Source organism: Gavialis gangeticus, unplaced genomic scaffold (genome assembly GCF_001723915.1).
Source record: "Gavialis gangeticus isolate Ggan-Ray unplaced genomic scaffold, GavGan_comp1, whole genome shotgun sequence".
Taxonomy (NCBI): Eukaryota; Metazoa; Chordata; order Crocodylia; family Gavialidae; genus Gavialis; species Gavialis gangeticus.
This window is the reverse complement of record NW_017728992.1, coordinates 86,305,131-86,326,898: the sequence shown is the minus strand read 5'-3', so window position 1 is coordinate 86,326,898 and position 21,768 is coordinate 86,305,131. Positions and strand designations below refer to the sequence as shown.

The 21,768-nt window shown below is 45.5% G+C and overlaps 1 protein-coding gene across 1 annotated transcript in view; it reads left to right on the top strand.

Moving 5' to 3' along the window:
* The first annotated feature begins 17,846 nt into the window (after nucleotides 1-17,846).
* The window catches only part of MC5R (melanocortin 5 receptor), a 48,276-nt gene continuing 44,354 nt past the window's right edge, over nucleotides 17,847-21,768 (top strand). The window contains exon 1 of the mRNA XM_019524815.1: nucleotides 17,847-18,225. The gene's annotated coding sequence lies outside the window, so the exon portion shown is untranslated. The remainder of the gene's footprint in view (nucleotides 18,226-21,768) is intronic.

Genomic DNA, 21,768 nt, shown 5'->3' with positions numbered 1-21,768 from the left:
GGCCACTAAATTCTTATAAAAGACCTGTGAGCCCCCACTGAGGTGTGGGTTGGTGGTGATTAGTTGTTGGAGGTGTGGGCATTGGTTGGTCTTGTGAGAGAGAGAGAGAGAGCGGCTCGATCTGTTACCAGAGGCTGCTAAAAGCAGGGACTGCGTGACAGAGAGAGATTGGGATCTCAATCCCCGGGTCCTCTCCTCACAACCCAGCACTCGTTTTCCTATTGATTCTTCTGGCTTATGATTGATCTCGGCACAGGTTACTGACGACGATTTGGATCATCCTTGACTACTCTGACTATGGTTTCGGCTTCTCCTACCTGGCACTTGACCTCGGCACGGCTATTCGACCGTCTGTTTGTCCATGTTGGACTGGCGTCACAACGCTGTTGACGAGTTACAGTTCTGTTTTCGTTGACTGTTATCCACGTATGAGCCGTTGACCAGCCCTGGGACTATTAAGTTGAGCAGCTGCCCCTAGCCCTCCAGGGTTAGAAAGCAAGGGCTCACTTAAGAATCCTGTGGGCCAATGGACCCCCTCATTGTTTATTTGTACTTACTGTAACTGAAGAAAGCAGCTCTGCCTACGCAACTAAGCGTAAGTGAATAAACCTCATACATTTTGAAACCATATCCGTGTCCCGTACCACTCAGACTCATTGCCGTGAATCCCACCTGTCCATGTTCCAACGCCACCCTTGACCCACCGTGACCTTGGGGCCCTGTTCCCCGACATGGCGTCATGAACAGGATTAAAGGGAGGCGAATTTGAGTCTGAGTTGCTTCAGAGCTGCCCATGGCGCAGCGGGGTCCATCTGACCAGTGATCCAGAGGACCTATGGAACCACGTCGCGTTCCACCAGGCCGCAAACCAGGCCGCAGCCGCGATTCATGGTTTCCTGTCCATCAGCGGCACAAGCGGGAAGGAGAGGGCCGTCCGGTTCAGTCTGGGAGCCCTGGGCTGTGTACTAAGTGACTCCCAGGCTGTTTACCGCCCAAGGGAGGAGAACGGGACTGCATCCCGGGCCCGAGTAAAATCTCCGGCCACAGCAAGCCTCAGCCCGGCTCAGGAGTTTGCTCGGTGCATCAAGTATGCGAAGGAGGGAGGAGAGGAGACCCCCCCGGATCGGTTTCAGTGTCCGAGCCTCACAGCCGGATCAAGGGGGCATGAGCTCCTAACATAGCTCTGTGAGGGCCTAGAGTGAGATGGCAGGAAGGCCAAATGGACCGGCCTCAAGTGGAAGAAAGGCCTCATAATAAATGTATTGTTCCGCGAGTACGTGTCATTACTACAGGAATTTTCGGATCAGAGAATGCAGCTTGAGACTGCCGCTAGAGCTGCAGCCAAAAATTTGGCCGAGCGGCCATTGCAAGATGGTGCCGGTGAATCCAAGAACGCGCCAACTCCCGCGCCTACGTCACTGCCTGCTCCGCCCACGAAAAGCCTTCCCCCTGCTGCAACGTCACCCATCGCTCTGCCCGTCCCGAGCCCGCCTTCCATCAAGGCACCGCCCATGGTTCCACCCATCTGGAACCCACCTCCCGCAACAGCACCACCTGCTGTGAATATGTCACCACCCCTGTACGTCGGTCAGCGCCACCTGGAGGACGTACGGGAGAACAGGAACCTGGAAAGCGAAACCACGACGATGAAGGCAACCAAAAGCGAAAGTACGCAAACCGCTGTAACCAACATGATGAAGACTAGTGCAACCAATACGAAGGCATTAATACCAATCAGTGAAACCATAAGCGAGGAGAATAATATGACTGTAACCACAAGCAAATTCGAGCAACTGCAACCAAATGATTTAGTAACTGCATATCCGATTGCAGTTCAGAAACTAGTTACCGACCCTCAAGGGGGAATGAAGATAACAGTAACTACACGATCAAGAACCCGCTCCAAAATGAGCGAGCTTAAGAAGGATACTGCCATCCGTAGCGATGAAACACCTACCGCATGGCTGGGTCGGTTGGTAGCAGAAGCCGGTAACGAGATGGTGAACCAAGATGAGGCACTGCAACTAATTCGAAGCTCCGCCTGGAGCCGGGCCAAGGTTGTTGACCCAGTACCAGTATTGGCAAATTACTACTGGCCAATACCAGTGCCAGCATTAGCAGTAGAAGCTTTGCAGCGTAAGGTCCATGCCTGGCACGAAGGATCAGCAGGTCGTGCCAGTGCAACATCATTGGTTTATGCTGTTATTGGAGCATCCTATGCGCTGTGGAATCCCGTGCACCAGGCCCTGAACTTAACACCTGTTCAGGTGCAGGGAGCGTGGCCTCACAGATTTGCTGCATCACCTGGGGATGTGCCCTGCCTTGCCGAGGCAATAGAAGCAGCCACGGAAATCTACGGTGGAAACCAGAGCATCACCGCTCGTTTACTACTGAGCTCATCCATCAATGGCCCAGCTATCCATACCCTGGGTCAACTTGACCAGTTGGAGGGAGCGATGAAGGTGAAACCGCAAAAGAGTACGTACCCCGTTTCAGATGGAGAACATGTGTTCGCTAAAGCTTATCCAATCGAGAACCGATATCAGAAACCGCCAAGCAAAACATACGAAAGGCAACCGATATGCAATTTTAACCGTAACCAACCATGTTATTCACCACCTCAAGAAAGAAACCGATCTTCACAACCTAAGTATTCGCCACCGCAAAGGCCGGCGGTGGAACGAGCAATATTCAGTTTCTTACTCGTGAAATCAGGTCTATCTAAAGAGAAACTACGACTCCTAGGGAACGATGGCCAATGGGACCTAGCCAAGACCCTAGGGTTCCAAGAATACGGCGCGAAGCCAAAAAACGAGTAACTGCCGTTGGCGTGAGTCCGGTGACCGGCGGCTGCAACAACACTGGTGAACAAAATGAACAACGAAAAACGGACTTTGAAGCTGAACCATCATGAACCGAACTTAAGCGAAACGAATTCAAACTGAAACGTAATGATGAAATGCCAAGCGAGTTAACAATGAACGAACTGAAACGAAGTGGACTTGAACGTGATGAAACAAAACTGAACGAAGGAACTGAACTAAAACGATGAAACCCGAAACGAAACGATTCTAGACGAGACACAAGCGAACGAGACCAAAACGAACAAAAACCAATACTTGAAATGATCAAACCAAACGATTTAAAATGGAAAACAGTAACTTTTTTGACTAAAGGAGTGCAGGAGGGAGTTGAAGAAAACGGTTATAGACAAGGAACTCAGAACGGTAAGGCGAGAGTAGTCATGGCAGCAAATTATACGAAGTTTTTTGATGATGGTCCAAGACCATATGCCTCAATTGAGATACAGGACCCTGATGATCCACTTAACATTACAATAGCAAAGTTTTTGCTGGACACTGGTGCGCAAGTGAATGTGATCAAATCATCAGTCCCACACCAACGGATAAGTAAAGTCATGATGGTTCAAGGTTTGAACGCAGTAACCGCGACAAACCGCGTCAAGTTTTTTGTTAAGGGTCACGGTAGACGGTTGGATGCAGTGTTAGGGGGCATTAACCTCCTCGGGGTGCCAGGCATTCGAGCACTACAATTGAAACATAAAGTACTTGAAGCGCTACCAATTACCACCATATTGGAAAGCGAGTGGCACAGACCGACCCTGCGAGTAAATTCCACCTGGAGGTACACCCCCATACCTACCAAACCGCACCTCCACGATCAGCTTGACACTCTGCTCAAAGGATTAGTACGGAAACAATCTATTATGCCGGTACATGCGAGCAGCCGATTGTCTCCGGGATGGGGGATCCCCAAACCGGGGAAACCGCACGAAGTTCGCCTCGTGGTAGATTATAGGGAAGTTAATAAACGGTGCACGATTTTAACTCAGGCGACACCCTGCACACTCCTCCAGAGTCTGCAAGAAATGGCTCAATACCAAGCCACTGAATGGGTCGGGACAACGTTGGACTTAAAAGATATGTTTTTTTCCATTCCTATAAATGATTCTGACGGTATTCTAAATATGTGTATTAGGGGAAAGATTTATAAGTAGAATGTATGCCCACAGGGGTATTGCAACGCTCCGGCGTTGGCTACAAGTGCGATCAATGACAGCCTGAACCAATTTTATACGACCAACCCGGAAAGCAGATTTGTAAAAATATGGAGCTATATTGATGATATTGCTATCATGGGAAGAGACAGAGACTTAGTTGAAAAGATCACGGGTGACCTAGTAAGGCATCTCAACACTGTTAGTTGGGTTGTAAATGAAAAAAAGTCTCACCTGAAACCCACGACACGTATAAATTTCCTAGGTACCACTTTCAATGAATCCACACGCCAAGGAGTGGCTCACGAGGCCGTCGATTTTGAGATTTGGGAGAATAAAACCCGTCACAAAAAGCCAATTTCCAATCGTTATTGGGCAAACTAAATTGGTTTAGGCATTACTTCACACCACCACATTTACCAATATTAGCCCGCATTCAACGACAGATCCGGGAGAAGACACGGCAGAGAACTCCCTGGACTTCAAAAGATGCCAATGCTCTACGTGAGCTAGTTACGTCAGTTAAGAAAACAACTCTTCACGCTATCGATTTAAGTACGCCACTAGCTGTTACAATCAGATTTATGGAAGAGCATCTTTTCACCACCGTTAAGAATGTCGACGGAAATCTTGTTTTCATCGTGCACCGTACCATACAAGCAGCACAACATAGATACGGCATCGTAGGGAAGATTCTTTTGGCTGCCCAGCTAGCCGAGTTGTTGGCGACAGGAAAAGGAAAATTAAAGGTGATAGGGGCAACCCTGTTACCATGACTTTCTCATGATCGGCTGGACCCATGCTTCCAGGGCGAACCATCTACCTGGAGTGCCCTGGTGCTCAATCACCTGTACCAGTGGCACCACTGGAAGCATGAGGATCTACTACCAGCACCAACCATTGATGAGCAACGGAACATTGTGCTATATGGCACAACACAGCCAGCGTGGATGGCATCGGATGGCTCCACCCGTAACAAGGGGAAGTATGGCTTTTACTGCCACCCTTGCTCTGAACACCAAATCCACCCTGGCTGTGAATCTGCACAAAGGAACGAATTGCTGGGTTTCCGGGAAATCGTACTACACTGCTTGCATCATCATGATGGGACCCTTCCCGTTCCCATCATCGCCATTGATGCTCAGTACATTTATAAGATCGTAACCGGTACAGCCTCCCCAACAGAACATCTTGAGTTGTGGGACGACATTTACACGCTCCTATCACACTTCTCCATACCGCCGTTAGTGAAGCACATGCGTTCACACCAGGTCAATACTGATCCCGTCCACCAGCAAATCGACCAACTCTTACAAAATCCTACCCAGGCCGATGTGTGTGTCACAGAAGCCATCGACGAGTCTGTTTGCGTTGACCCATACCTCAATTGGCTACATGAACACTGGGGCCACCCAGGTCCCTGGGCCTATCACCACAAATGGCGCCAGGTGTCCGAAGGTAACTCATCATACAGTTCTCATAGAGACTGGAAGTGAGTCACCCAGGCATGTGAAGTCTGTGCCATGGAAAAGGTTCATCCAACAGGAAATACAAAGGGTGCCCTGGACGAAGACACCTTTGTACCAGGAAAAACATGGCAGGTGGATTTCCTTGGTCCCTTGCCAGGGGCGTCGGTCCCTAATAAAGGACTGATCATCGTGGACCTAGGCACACGTCAGGTGACTGTCATACCCCTCCGGAAAACACACGCTACTGCAGTCATCACGGCTCTTATGAGTGTTTTTGCAGTATGGAAGGTGCCGACCAATATCCAGTCAGATGGGGGACCGCCATTTACATCCAGTGTGATCGATAAATTTGCCACACTCCACAATATCGAGTGGCATCACCATTTACCCTATCACCCCCAATCAAATGGGGTCGTCGAACGGGCCGTAGGCTTGTATAAAGAAGCCTTACGGGTCACCGGTCACGGGACATATAAAAATTGGACTAAATTAAATCATCAAGTCCCAACAAATTTAAATGCAGGCTATGGATTAAGAGCGAATCAAAACCAACGGAATCGTGGAAGAAAAAATTCAAAACCGCCGAACTTGTCTGGATCTCCCTTCCAGATCTTAAGCATCGCCATCCAAAAGTTTTGAAAGGCGTGATCAGATCAGCAGAAAAATTCCCTAATACGTATCTGGCCGAGTTGGAAGAGTCAACGAGCTATCCTCGTACATCATAATTGGCTGGCCAGATGAGCCGTCACGGACTCACTGCCTTAAATCTTCTGTGTTCCCAGCAAGGGGGCATGTAGTTGCTCCGCTTTTGTAACTGTGCTGGATCATAAACCTCATACATTTTGAAACCATATGCGTGTCCCGTACCACTCAGACTCATTGCCGCGAATCCCACCTGTCCGTGTTCCAATGCCACCCTCAACCCACCGTGACCTTGGGGCCCTGTTCCCAACACTTAGCATGTGCCAATATAGATGCGTGCCTAAATCACCGTAATGCACATTAGGCAAATGCGCATTCAGTTTAGGCACATGTAAAAACACATGCAGACATGCCCTAAGAAATGTAATTCCTATTAAGTGAAGGTTCTAGTATTAAATATGAAATCCTGGTCTGTTGGCTACAGTGCTCCATGCTCCCTCCCAACCTGCTGTGTTTCACACGGAGAGGCTGCCCATGCCACTTGTGGCATGCATGCTGCAGGTTGCCCATAATAGGAAAATGTACAGAAAATAAACTACACAAAATTACATTTTGAAGCATAAAGGCTAAGATTCCAAACAGGATCAGTGATTTGGGGTTCCTCTAAACACAGGTGTCCAACCTGGGAAAACTTACACAGGTCTAATTCTCAAAATTCCCAGCATTTTCTAAAATACAGCTGTGTTCAGGTTGGCAGCCAAAACTGCCAGCTATTAAAAAAAAGAAAACAAAAGTGGCCCAAGCAGGAAAGGTATAGAAGACCCACTGACATACTGTTGTTTTGATGGGTGTTCGGTGGTATCAAGGTTGGAATTAGGGATGTGAAAAGTTAAACAATTAATTGTTTAAATAATAAGCTCAGTAATAACTGGTTATAGCTTACCAGTTACCATTTAGTGGGGGGCAGGGTGCAGTCTGGCAGGGAAGCAGGGGAAGGGAAGCCATGTGATGCCCCAGCATGAACTGGAAGGCAGCAGGGCAGGTGGGAGGAATGAGCAAGGAGGGGTGGAGGGTGGGGGGCTAGTACCTATAGGTATACCATGCACCCTGGTACAGTCACTTGCAGTCTCCCCCCGACCTGCCATGAGCAACCCAGGCTGCCTGGGCTGCTTGTGGAAGGCAGCAGAGAGGCTGAAAGTCGCTGCACTCGGGTCCACAGAGCTTAGCTATTAGGTACCAATCCCCTCTCCCCCTCTGCCCTACTCTGCTGTCCACAAGAAAAATAGCTCAGTTCCCTCTCTGAGGAGTGTTGAAATGAGATGCTGCCTGCCATGGTCTGCCAATACTTTGGCTCTGGCTCTCCACACTGCTCTGGGTGGGTGGGTGCAGCCCCTCTTTTGCAACGGGGTGGGGCAAATGCCAGCACCCTCCCAATCTGATGTTACAGAGCAGTGGGCTGGAGCCCAGTGTCGTGGTGCCTGTCCCTATCCCCACGCCCCACCAGATGCTTCTGTTGCTGCTGGTGGCACCCTCAGCCAAATCCATGGTGGCTGAAGGGTCTGGCAGGGGAAAGGTTGGAGGGAAGAGGGTTCAGGGAGGCTCCCCTGGGCCTGCAGCTCAGCCCCATGGCATGTCCCACCTGCATCTGGGCCCAGGCCTTGGCCTGGAGAAGACCTGCCTGCCCAGTTTGCTGTGAGGTGTGGCCCTGGGGAGTTGGTGCCCTGGGGAGCCGCTGAGTCCCCACTGCACTTTAGGGGCTGGTAGTGCCCTGCTGGTGCTGGGCCAGCCAGGGGCACCTTGCAGGCTTGGCCGGAGCATCTTCAAGTGGGCCATGCTGGGGGTTGCCAAACCAAATAATCATTTAACCATTATAATTACAACAGGTTACACTGATATTTTTAAAGGCAGTATTTACATCCCTAGGTGGAATATCAATACATATCTCATTACATCTTATGATCCGGTTATGGTCACATATGGTACTAGATGCTTAATAGTCAGGAAGGGTAGTAGGTCTGTTTGCTCCTCAGCATTCGACCAGACTACATGGATACTGCCTCCATAGACCACAATGCAAGAAAGAGCACAGAAGAAAGAACATTCATGATGCAGCCTATTATTTCTCTGTAATATACACTATACTTGCTATGATTTGCTCTACTGAAGATAAGCAGTATGACACATTGTCCTCTTGCTGACACACCATTAAACATTTGGTGGCAGAATTCCATTTATAATTGCATTGTTATATGCTTCCAAGTTCTCTAAGCGTAGTCTCAGTGTAACCCTGTGCAAGGGCTTAAGTATAGTATTATCATAGGCCTATTATGCATTACGCTGAAATATAAAATAAAATCTATACAGAAAACCTTCGCCTTTAATTTTATATTGTTAAAAGAGGTGTAAGGGAGAGAAAGATGGATTATCTGTAGAGTTAGAGAAACACCATTTCATAGGGAGGACTGATTTAGATTTTTCTTTTCAGAACAGCAGCAACTTGAAACACTGTGGAATAGGGCTATGTATTCTGGTGGGGGGGCTGGAACGACCCAGCTTAAATCAAAGGCTAGGACCTGGCTCTTGCTTCTCCCTGCCACAGCTTTTCTCTGCTGCCCAGCTGTTGGGCTGCAGTGTAGCCCAGTACAGTGTGATGCTGATGAAGCCCCTCACTGCTGAGCACTGCCAAATACTGCCAAAGCCCCCAGTCTGGTTCTGTGGGTTGATCTGGCTCATGGCTCATTAGTCACCAAACTTTGCTTTAAAGGTAATAGCATGAACAAACGCCACATGCCTCTGGAGGCAGATTTCAAGGCAGGGTTAGTATTCTCTCATTAATGTCATTACTTTATGAAACTCAGCAGGAAGAAGCAACATTGCAATTGTTTCAGGACAGTGGAAGATGGCGAGTAAGAAGAAGATGAAATGCCAGAAGATACCTCCAAAACACATAAAACAATTGGCAGTCATTGAGACTGTTGCTGTGTAGATATCTTCAATCTTTATGATGCAACGCTCACCTTATGCCACAAGCTGCTTGCATCTGCTTTTTGAAACCCTTTGAACAGTCTTAGCTGAGCTCAAAAGTGCCCTTGGAGAGAAGAAAAGTGCCTCTTAGAACATTGTTTGTATTTACTTGTGTCTAAATTTAAACGTGATATTTGCCATTGTGCCATACATAGTGGCAATCTGTTGATATCTACCAATAATAATTGAATTTGATATATAATTAACTGACTTGGGATAGGGTCCTTGCTAAAAGCCAGTGTCCAAAACCTTCATTAAAACACTGTCTTGCTACTATTCTAAGCATTTGTAATACTTCTCTGAAATGAATCAGTTTTTCTGAGCACTGTTGGTTTGTCTTGGTGCCCTATCTGTCAATAATAATTGAACTCACTATGCTATTAAATCAGAAATTTAAAATAAATGCATTCAAAAGCAATATGTTTGTTCTAAATTACTCATCAAGTTTCCCCTAAATCCCAACTTATTTTGAAAGGATTTTAATAAAAAAAATCCCAATTGGACTTTTTAATGTTAATGCAAAACACTTATCTTTTAGATTGAATGTGACATTATCTACTTCCTGACTGAAAGCAAGGAGCAGAGTCACTGCCGATAATCTTAGAGGTGGCAGAAGTAGCTATACTGAACCACTGTTACACTGAAGAAAAACAAAATCTCTCTTCATTACTTATGAATGGAGCATGGGTAGAAGAGGAGCACTAGACTGTCGGGAGGTAGTGGAGGGAGGAACGGTCAGCAAACAGATGCCCTATTTCAGGGTGAGGCCAGCTGGAGGAAAAAGGGAAGAAATAGATACAGTAGGAGGTTCTTACTTGGCTTTTCTCCTCCTACTTACTGGTCCTATCTACATGTTCACTAATGCACAGTGGTTACTGCACATTTATTTTAGTACATGTATAATGAAGTAGTAAATAAATGCACAATAACTGGAGTTACTGCACAGTAGCACCAGTAAATACCTTTTTTAGTGTTGCTACTGCACATTAGCCTAATAATACCGTGCAGTAATATATTAGCATTGTTTGTGCTGTGATGCGCTACTGCATAGTATTATTAGGCTATTGCGTAGTTAGCATCTCATGTAGACCCACTTGCTAATTGGGGAAGTGACTTTTCCCACAGAAAATACCCCAGTCTCTCTCTGGCTTTCTACCCATCAGCCTCACTGTCTGGAGGAATATGAATAAATACAAAGAATAAATCTTTGAATCCCACATGAAGTCCAGTGGTGACTAAATTGTACTAAATTGCTTAAGAAAACATATGACAGTGATTCTGAACCAGGGTGCCTGGGTACCCTGAGGTACCACCAGATCTTTTGAGGGGGTCTGTGAGGTGTCAGGAGATCAGTGGGTGTTAGGAAATAAGCAGATCAATTAAGCAGGATCATTCAGGCAAGAACTACCTTGGGCTTGTTCTTGCCTGAATGATCCTGCACCCCCAATGCTACCAGGAAGTAAGCACTATAGTTGATAAATTAGTTTTTGAAGTTACTTTTTGAGATTGGGTGCCACTCAATTCACAGAAGTTATGGAGAGTTATGGAGGTGCCTTGAGTCCAAAAAGGTTGAGAACCCCTGGCATATACTGTACATCTCTGATTTAGTTTTATAGGGTGGAAGTTTACCCTGCTTTCTGCCTAAATTGTACCCATGTTGCTTACAGACCTCACAGCTATTTCTCTCCAATACTTTGGCAACAACTACATACATTGTTTTGCCAACAAACTATTCATGAACTGAAAAATTGTTAGCATGGTTTAAGACTTATCAAACTCTTCTATAGCCCGTGGGGCATTCTACTACAAAGAGCTACAATAGTGTGGGACTGACTGAATGGGTTTTGTGGTTATTTAGTTATTACCATAATAACTTAGTTGTGTCATTCATGGGTATACTGTTGTGATCGGATTGGACACATACTGGAGGATAGGCATGGACACACAGAACAGTTACCACTGAACAGGTAATGCAGGGCAAGTCTAATATTTTTCAACTTAGTCTTATTTGTCCATGTCTTATAAGAGGAAATGTGCCTTACCATGTGGTTTCAAAGAGCAGCTGCTATTCTTAGCATAAGCCCCTTCAAAAATGTAATTGAAAAACAAATACGTTTCAAGTGTGTGGCAGACCGAATTCCCACCTGAGGTGTGAGGAGAGATAGTGTCTGTATTATGCTGTATTATATCACAGGTCAGAATGCATGTTGCTCCTAATATGTCTCAGTCAACTAGTATTTACCATGTGTATGATTTTAGAATCATAGAAAATGAGGGTTGGAAGGGACCTCAGGAGGTCATCTAGTTCACCCCCCTATTCAAAGCAGGACCATCCCCAATTAGATCATCCCAGCCAAGGCTTTGTTTAGTCAGGTCTTTAAAACCTCCAAGGATAAAGATTTCACAGCCTCTTTGTGCACTGTTCCAGTGCTTTACTACCCTCCTGGTGAAAATGTTTTTTCTAATATTTAACCTAAACTTCCCTTGATGTAACTTAAGACTGTTGCTCCTTGTTCTGACATCTACTACCACTGTGAACAGTTTGGCTTTATCCTCCTTGGAACCAGCCTTCAGGTAATTGAAGGCTGCTATTAAATCTCCTCTCAGTCTTCTCTTCTCCAGACTAAAGAAGCCCAGTTCCCTCACCCTCTGCTCGGAAGTCATGTGCCCCAGTTTTGTTTCCCTCTGCTGGATTCTCTCCAATTGGTCCACATCCTTTCTGTAGTGGGGGCCCCTAAATTGGATACAATACTCCCAATGTGGCCTCCACAGTACCAGATAAAAGAGAAGAATCATTTCCCTCGATCTGCTGGCAACGCTCCTACTAATGCAGCCCAGCATGCCATTAGTTTTCTTCGCAACAAAGACATGATGTTGGCTCATATTCAGCCTATTGTCCACTGTAACCCCAGTCCCTTTTCTGCAGAGCTGCTGCTTAGCCAGTCAGTCCCCAGCCTGTACTGGTACATGGGATTGTTCCATCCTAAGTGCAGGACTTTGCACTTATCCTTATTGAACCTCATGAGATTTCTTTTAGCCTTATCCTCCAATTTGACTAGCTGTCTCTGACTCCTATCCCTACCCTCCAATGTATCTGTTACTCTCCCCAGAAGGGTGTCATCTGCAAACTTGCTGAGGGTGCACTCCATCCCACCTTCCAGGTCATAGATGAAGTTATTGAACAAAACCAGGCCAGAACTGACCCCTGGGATAGTCCACTTGAGAATAGATGCCAACTAGACTCAAGCCATCGATTCCTTCTGAGCTTGATGATCCAGTCAGGTTTCTATCCACTTTACAATCCATTCATCCAACCTGTACTTTTTTAGCTTGCTTGTGAGAATGTTTTGGGAGACCATATCAAAAGTCTTCCTAAAGCCAAGGTATATCACATCCATTGCACTCTCCACATCCATAGTGCCAGTTATGTCATTATAGACATATACAAGGCAGTCAAGTTGGTCAGGCATGACTTGACCTTGGTGAATCCATGATGACTATTCTTAATCACTGTCTTCTGCTCCAAGTGATTTGAGATGGATTCGTTGAAGATCTGCTCTATGATTTTTCTAGGGACTGAGATGAGAATGACTGGTTTGTAGCTCCCTGGAGCCTCTTTTTTCCATTTGTTAAAGATGGTCACTATGTTTGCCCTTTTTCAATTATCTGGGACCTCTCCCAATCACCACAAGTTTTCAAAGATAATGGCCGGCAGCTCTGCAATCACTCCCAACTCCCTCAGTATCCTTGGGTGCATCACATCCAGTCTATGGATTTGTGCATGTCCAGCTTTTCTAAATAGATCCTAACCTGTTCTTTCACCACTGAAAGATGCTCACCTCCTTCCCAAACTATGCTGCCAGGTGCAGTAGTTTGGGAGCTGACCTTACCTGTGAAGGCTGAGGTGAAAAAGGCATTGAGTACTTCAGCCTTTTCCACATCATCTGTCACCAGGTTGCCTCTGCCGTTCAATAAGGGACCCACACTTTCCCTGTTCTTTCTGTTGTTCTTAATATAGTTATAGAAAACTTTCTTGCTACCTTTCACATCCCTTGCTAATAGCAACTTCAATTGCACTTTGGCCCTCCTGATTTTATCTCAGCATGCCTGAGCAATACCCTTATACTCCTCCCTAGTTATTTACCCAAGTAAGCTTCTTATAAGTTTCATTTTGTGATTTAGTTTACTGAAGAGTTCCCTACTAAGCCAAGCTGGTCTTCTGCCATACTTGTTAGTCTTCCCATACATCAGGATGGTTTGTCCCTGTGCCCTCAGTAAGGTTTCTTTAAAATATAACCAGCTCTCCTGAACTCCTTTCCCTCTCAGACTCGCCTCCCAGGGGATCCTGCCCATCAGTTCCCTGAGTGAGTCAAAATCTGCTTTTCTGAAGTCCAGGGTCCTTACTTTTCTGCCCTCCTTCGTTCCTTTTCTTAGGATCCTGAACTCAATCATTTTGTGGTTGCTGCTGCCCAAGTTGCCATTTCAAAGTAAATATGACATGACTGTAAGGGCTTTTCTATAGAAGCAAGTTATTTAGGTTATTTAGGTTAAGATGAGGTGTAAATTTAAGTCAGTCTAGTTCTACGGGTATACAGGCACTCCTGAGAAGACTCCAGCCAAGAACCCTTCAAAAAGTCCAACCAAGAGCCTTTCATAAAGTCCAGCAAAGTCACTTCAAAGAAGTCCTTCCAAATCAATATGATTGCTTTTTACAATATAAATACATTAATGTAGCTATATTACTCATCTATAATTGATCGAGTACAAAATTTTGGGGTATTTTTAGTGAAAATAGGGTATTGGGTCTTGGTTTAGGAACCAATCCCTCATTTTTAACATAGTTTCTTTTGAGAAAATTGGTTCTGAGTTACATTTTGACTTAAGACACGGTTTTCAGGAACCAATTGTGTCATAATTCCGAGGACCACCTGTAATTTATCCTGCAGACCTTTTATTTTGCAATAAGCATGTCCATACAAAGATTTAAATTGGTGTGACTGTAGTAGTTTAAACACATAACTGATAAAACTTTCTCATGCACATGAGCCCAAACACAACAGCAAACAGGCCGGCATTGACTGCACCCAGTAACTCTATGCAGTTGAAAGCTCTGTCTTTCAAAAGAAAAGACACCCTTTGGTCTCTGCAGCCACACCCAAAAATCCTTAACAGCAACAGCAAATTCTCCATATAGCACTTTCTATGGTGTTGCTGTTTGATACTCTCCAAGACATATGGGAGGGAAATATCATTTGACTTGGACTCCCTACAACGTCACTGAGTCCTGTTGTATACTGGAATAGCCAGGGGGGTTAGGAGGTGGAAAAGAACACCGGCTATAACCAACGTAACAAAATAAGCAAACCCCCTGGTCTAGAAGCTGTTATGCTTATAGAATAGGGTATTTGTCAGCTTAGTTTATGCGGATCAAGGATGTAGCCTAGCTACACTTGCAGAAAACCAGTGTCTGTTGGCACATGCTGTTATTTTCAATAGTGCCAGAATAGCTATAGTTTTGAGGTTCTTCCAGGCAGACAAGCTTTGAACATGCATCAGATAATAAGCTGTGCAAGGCAAAGCTAAAGTTGGCACGGGTTAGTTTTGTCCACGAACAAGGGGTAATCAGGGACTGAACTGAGACTCGCACATCTTTGTGACTGAAGCTTGTCTTTCCGTATATTGCTTCTTACTCAAGACCTAGAGGTATCATCTTACCATGCTCCTGTACACACAGCTGCCACGTGAGGAATTAATCCAGCTGTAAGAAGAGACACTTCTTCCTCTAAGGTAGAGAAGAAGAGAAACCTCACAGGGTGAACAACATGCAGTTGTCATTCCTTTTACTTCTCTTCCTCCAACCACAACCTACCAAAGTTTGGCAAAATGTTTCTGGTCCTCACATTTCACACTAGGTCCTGGAAGTCTGTTTCATCCCAGCATCCCATGCAAGAGAGCATGAAGGGTTTTTCTTAGTCAGAACAAAATTTTGTCTTGGAAGCTGTGCTTTGATAACAAAGTTATCAGCAGAGCAGTTCTTGTCTTTCCTTTTACTCTTGAAGTATTACTTATATTTACTGAGCACCAGCAGTGCAGGTGGTGCTAAGAGGCAAGGGCCAAGTTTGGGCTAATTAACACGTAGACATTGTTTTATCAAAGACAGAAAAAAAAGAAACAAATCCAGATTAAGGTTTTCCTGCAGAAGTCCTTTCAAAGTTGCATAAGAAGAGGGAAGAAACTGATCTTACACTTGAAATGTAAGCACGACTGTGAACATATTTTTTGGTTGAAAGTACCGTCAGCTATTTTTTTTGGAAAACAGCAGATCAAATACAGTTATTACTGAAAGTGAAAGCACAAAAAGTCCTCAGCACTTAGAAACCACGATTGATTTCAGGGAAAATGCCAGAACATGTCTTTCTCTGAAAAGCATAAGCACAGTATTAATCAAAGCTTCAGATACAGGTTTACAGCAAGATTTTTGTGTCCATTAAGAAAGGACAGTAAACATCTTCCAGACATATTTACCCTGGCTTTTCTTTAGATGGGGGAATGAATAAAAACAGAACAAATAGGATTCCACTCCTGTTAGTGGCACTGAATCAGTCTTTAAAACTTCATTTCAGTGGTTTTTCAACACAGAGACCTACCTGTATAGTTAAAATGTTTCAACCCTCTACAACACGGATTTAATTTCACTAGTGTTGGTACATATACCAATAGAGATTATTCCCATATAAAAAGAGGCAATGGCATAATTAGGGTGGGGTTAGAGGGGCAATAGTTCTGGGTGCTGACTTAGAGGGGGCACTGGTATGGTCCCCCTCCCCCCAGGAGTCTTTCCATGGCATGCAAAGCCCTGCACAGCCCAGCCGTAGAGAACCAGGCAGAGGCAGCACCATGCCAAGCAGTGTATCTGATGGGGTGCGAAGAGGGGGTGGAATCATTCCCTTTTCCCCCAGAGGTTTTACCATGGGAGATTTGGCCCTGCCCTCGAGGGTTGGAGGGTGAATGGACCAGGAGGGTCCCCTGGTGCCTCTGCCTGTCCTTCTGCAGCAACAGCCCAGCCAACCCATTCTGTTAAAGCTGATGCTCAAGTGAGGAGTACCTGGAAAAGTAAGACTCCTTACCCTCTCTCCCCTTCAGTGTAAAATTCCTCACCCACTCCCTCCTCATCAAGCTGGGGGGCTGAAAAAGCTTGGGAAGAGGAATCAGGTATAATGTATAAGGACTCTTTATACTAGTACAAATGCACCCATGCAACAGATCGTGAGTAGAATTATGCAGGTAAAAAAAAAATTACACCCCTAACTGATAGAATGATATATACCAGTACATCATTAAGACTAGACTTTAACTGGAATCTGGTCTTCTGTCAATTTTCCTACCATTATGGTCGCTGCAGCTTGAGAAGACATTTCCAAGCTGGCTTTAGACTGGTTAGTACTTTGCTAAAGCAGAGCAGCTGCAGCCATACAGATCTCCTTGTGGCAAAAAGCCTATCTGAGAATCCAAGGAAACACTTTTCAAAGGATTTCCCCTAAGCAGGTGTGCGCCATTATGGCATTATGTTTTCCTGGGAGCCCTAGTGTCAAGAGCTTGTGATGGATGGGTGTTATTTACTTGGCTGTCCTACTACTGCTCCACATCCAGCCAGCATCATCCATGTTTAGGGCTGGGCTGAACTGTGGCAGGGGAAGCTAGGGCAGCTTTGTACTACAGCACAGACAGCTTTCCATCGCTAAAATTTTGTTCGTGGGCTTGTGGTATTAGAAATAAACATAAATCTGGGCTGAATTTAGCCTCTCAATTGTTTTTTGCATTATTTTGCATGCTGTTCCTCTTGTCAAGCCACATTTGATAACTTCATTTATGCTGAGTAGCACTTTACTCCACTCATTTATTTCAATGAGTATGTCCATGCACTAATGCTCTGTTTAGTGAGCTTGCAGAACCAAACAGTTTATTAACAACACCTTCTCTCACCTCCAGCTTGGCCTCCATGGGTGGATCTAAGATCTGGGGATTTTTGAAGGGAGTTAAAGGATCTCCATGGCTGTGAAATAGAAGACAGTGTGCAGCCTCCATCCCTTCACTCTCAGCTAGGTCTTCAAGCCCAGGCCCACTGTGTTGCTCTGGCTTGGCTCATTTGGGCACCAGGCCCCTGGCCTGTGTGGCTGTTCCCCCTCTCAGGTGCCAGGCTCCCTTGGACACCCAGCTCCTGGCTCCTGTTTGGTTCTGTGACCTGGCACTATGCCTGTTTGGGGCTCAATAGTCACTCCAACCTTCAGCCTGCCCCTGGCAGGGCTCAAAGTGATTCTGTGCCCCACAGCTATTAATGGGACCTTTTTACCCTGCCCCTACAGTCCCAACCCAAGCCGCTGGTGCAACTATAACATAAACCTAAGCCGCTGGGCTATAACATAAACATAAAAGGGAAGCAGCCTTCTGTCCCTTTATGAAGGAAAAAATTTCCTTCAGTGCTCAGCTAGGATAGTTTCCCAGCCCTTTGCTATAACTTAGTGAACTCCCCGAGCCTCACTGGGGATCCATATACAGCCTTGTAGTCCCTTCAGCAACTGTGCTGCCAGGGAGAGACTAGCTTGCCAACTCAGGCTCTGGGCTTATATCTTCCTGGCGCTCTGCTGCCTTTGGGTCAGCAGACTGTCTGAGCTGCCTACAGCTGCCTGGCAATTGGCCTAATTGGCCTGTTTTCCCAGCAACCTTCAGCTGCTGCATCCTGCCTAGCCTGCGATACTCCCTTGCTAGGCTTCTTCCTTAAAAGAACAGAGAGCCCTAAGCTCTCTGTTACAAGTAGGAATAAAAGGAGAGTGCTGCTATCCTGGACAGAAAATCAGCTTCTCCACTTAATACATGCATCCCCATTTTGGGGAACTGATTTTGGAGGAAAAGGGACATGTTGTATGCAAGAAAATACAGTATGCTGTGTGAAGCACCTGAATATAAAGTCAATGCATGGGTTCTTGGTGATACAGAATGCAGTTGCCAGCACTCTTCATGGTTAAGGCCACATGCACTTCAGGCTTGAACTCAAGTCTCTTCATGGATAATCATGTGACTACTCCATTGGGACTCGTCCTGAGATTGACACCTTGGTACCATTAACGTGAGAATCGCATTCAGATTCCAACAAGTACATAGACAAAGAAGATTTGCGAGAGTGACTAACAGTCTGTAACAAACAGATAAGGAAGGGTGGGGTAGAAATTAGTATTTGGAACTCCAGCCATATCTGAAAACAACAGCAAACTATATGAACTGGCTTATCATTGGAAGTGCATGGCAGCATCTGATGAGACATTTCAAAGAATGATTCAGAAGATATGGGACCCTGTATGGTTAGCTGTCAGAGGCTGAATTTTTTAGAGGGTCATTAGGGTCTTTGCCATCCATGAGAAATGCTGTTGTGAACAAAGCAGGGACAACTAAGGTGATATATCCTATCCAGCAGATGTTAAAGATAGTAGTTGGGCTAAGGATGGGAGAAGCTGGAATTGGCAGTTATAATTCATAGTTCTGGTGCTCTAGTTCTGGAGGCTAACTTGGTGAGTATCATTTTTTCCCTGTATTTTTGAACTGGCTCCTGTCTTAATTAAACAAGTTGTTCAAAGCTAAAGCACATCTTCTGCTAATATATTAAAGCTGTTTCGATATCTATGTTCTGTAAATGGATTTGGTACTTTAAGCAGACAAGAATAAATAAGGTTGAGGCACTTTCTTAGGTAGCTTTATACTGTTTGCTACTGTCCAGTCCTGAGCTCTGAATAAAGAAGTAACACTGTCACTGGATCACGTCTCCAGGATTGTCATCTTTTATGACTTTTACAAGACTGTAACACCAAAAGCATTATCTAAAAGGGAAACGTTATTGCTGGCAGCTTTACAACTGTCGTCATAGTGAAGAAGAAAAGATAGAATTTCTATTAACGGGTTCATTTACCCTGTTGCTTTAACAGTTCATCTTTAATAGTCCTTTGTGTTCTAAATTAATATATATAATTGATTCATAACTTTTATAGCAATAGACCTCCTAGTTCTAGTTTTGCCTGTCTGCTAGGTGTGGAATTGCTTTTGTCAGCATAGAGAAAAGTGTGGCTTCACTGCATTTCCATTTTCTCATTATTAATGTTATCAGTGTTAATAATGGCTCATTTTCATCCTTAGTACTGAATGCAATATCATTAGTTAGGAATGCAAAATTAACTTGACTTCCTTTTTGAGGTAACTGATTCTCTCTTGTTCACATCTCATAAAGCATTAAGGCAGTGCTCCAGTCCAGCTGCAGTTATGGGGTGTTTGTACACGTTTTTGTGATTTAATTGCATCACATTTTACACGAATGGGGTTTTTTACGATTTAAATGAGTTCATTACGTTGCAAACTAAGCTACATCCCCATGTTGTTTGCAATGTAGCTACATGTAACATTGCAGTCTTTAATCTGACAGTTTGCACCCTGGCTGCGGGAGAGGCAGAAGCAGCATGAGGCCTGATCTTTTTTTTTCATGGAGCCTGCCTGCATCTCCTGTGGCCAGGGGGTGAGCTGCTGGAGGGCCAAGCAGTCCCTGAGTTGCAGAGGGCCCTGGTCCTTCCCTCCAGTGCAGTGGTGCCCCCTGGGGCAGCCTGGGCAGGCTGCTAGCTGGCAGGTGCTTCCCCAGATCGGAGGTGCTTGATTCAGTGTTTTCACCTGGGCTTCTAGCACCCCATGCACCATCCCCCCTGCTTTCTCCAGCCACCAGCACACCCAGGCACCCTCTTGCTGCCTTCTCACACTGCCCCAGAAACAAGCCTGCCCATTCTCCGTTGGTCACAGATGGTGGGGAGGTGGCAGGGATAGTTCACGGGCCACTGCTCCCTGGGTGGGCTCAGGGAAGAGCTGGATCTGGTGGGTGCTGCCTCCAGGCTGGGGCAACATCTGCCCACTAGCCCCATGGGCCTGGTTGGCCCAGGAGGTGCTGCCGCTGCAAGGGGGTGGACTGGGGCTTCCTGCAGCTCAGGGGCTGCTCAGCCAGCTGGCAGCTCAGCCCCTGGATGCAGGAGAGGTGTGCAGGCTCTGCAAAAAAAAAAAAAAAAGGATCAGGTCCCTCACCACTTCTGCCTTTAGTAGGTGACTGCTGAAGGCAGCGAGAGGCCCAATCCTTTTCTTTTTCATGAGGCAGCAGGATGTACCACCGGAAACTGGAGCCTGGCTGGCCAGAGCCATGCTCCAGCTACTGGCCAGGCTCCACGTGCCTGGACTGCCATCACAAGCCTTTGGAGGGCCTACTTCACGCCAGAGTGCTTGTGCAGGGGCATTCCCTGGGGACAACTAGCAGTAGCACAAATATGTACTGATGCTAGTTGTCCCCAGGGAATGCATATTCCTGTTTGTGGGGATGCACCCCTATTTTGCAAGGCTGATTTTATTACCAATTTTGGGCATGTAATTGCCCCCATTGTGTACATGAATAGGAAGATGTCTGCATGTCTCTGAAAGATGATCACATTCCTATTTATGTGCTCAGAAAGGGTCACATAACTCTCCTATACAATAGATGCGTAACTTAGAATTAGTTTCACGTTGTACTTATGTTGACCTTTAGATGAAATAGAATTCTGATCTGTATGTGCAAACCCTATCCTTGATAGACATTTCAGAAAGAGTAGGAATTTTTGTTAAAATCTATTTTTTGGCAACTTTTAAAATTAGTATTTTATTTTGGGGAAATGTAATCCAAGTGGAGCACATAATTCTGAAGGTACTCAAATGGTCTTTGAACAGAAAGTTAATTACAAATGTCAATGCTTGCTGGTAGGAAAGGGAAGCTGAAAGATGAGTTGAGAGATGGATGCACATCTATGGGAGATCTGTATTTATGTGAGGTGAGGTAAGGTGAGGAGTTGAAAGTAAAATTGAAAAAATGTTTCATAAAGTTCATAACGTGAAGTAAGTGAAATACCATTTACTTTATGAAATACCATTTCTCTCTGGAGCCTTTTGCTGTCCTCAGATCAGGGGAGATTAGAGGGAATTGATGTGGGAAGTACAGCTGTGAAGGGACTTAAACACTGAACCTACTTACCAGAAACAAACGTCAGTTTTCTCAGTGTTACAACAACTTACCCTCTTTTACAAACTCTTCAACCACATACACAGGATGCTATTTTATGCTATACTTTCACCTAAATGATTAAACTAACAGGCCATTCTTATATCGAACCTCACAACTGATATTCTGCATTGAAGACCTTCTGTGCCCTGCTACTGATGCAGCATAGGGGACTCAGTGCCGACAGCATGGCACATTCAATCTTTAAGATACATCTGCATCCCCTTCCTTCCATCACATATACATTAGGGGCAGGGAGCAGGGCTCAGACTCACCCACAAGACCAGGTACACGCTTAATCTCAATTTACCATCACAGCTCTGATAAACTGCTCTATCTCATCCCTTTATCATTCAGTACCCCTACCTCTAACATTGAGATTAAATGAGGGTTTCAGGGCTGGTCCATGGGCTAGATTGGCCCCATACACAGGCCCTGCATACTAGAGCCAGCTCCCACAGCCTGCCCAGCATGACCGCTGCATACAGTGCCAAAGACCTGCAGTTTTA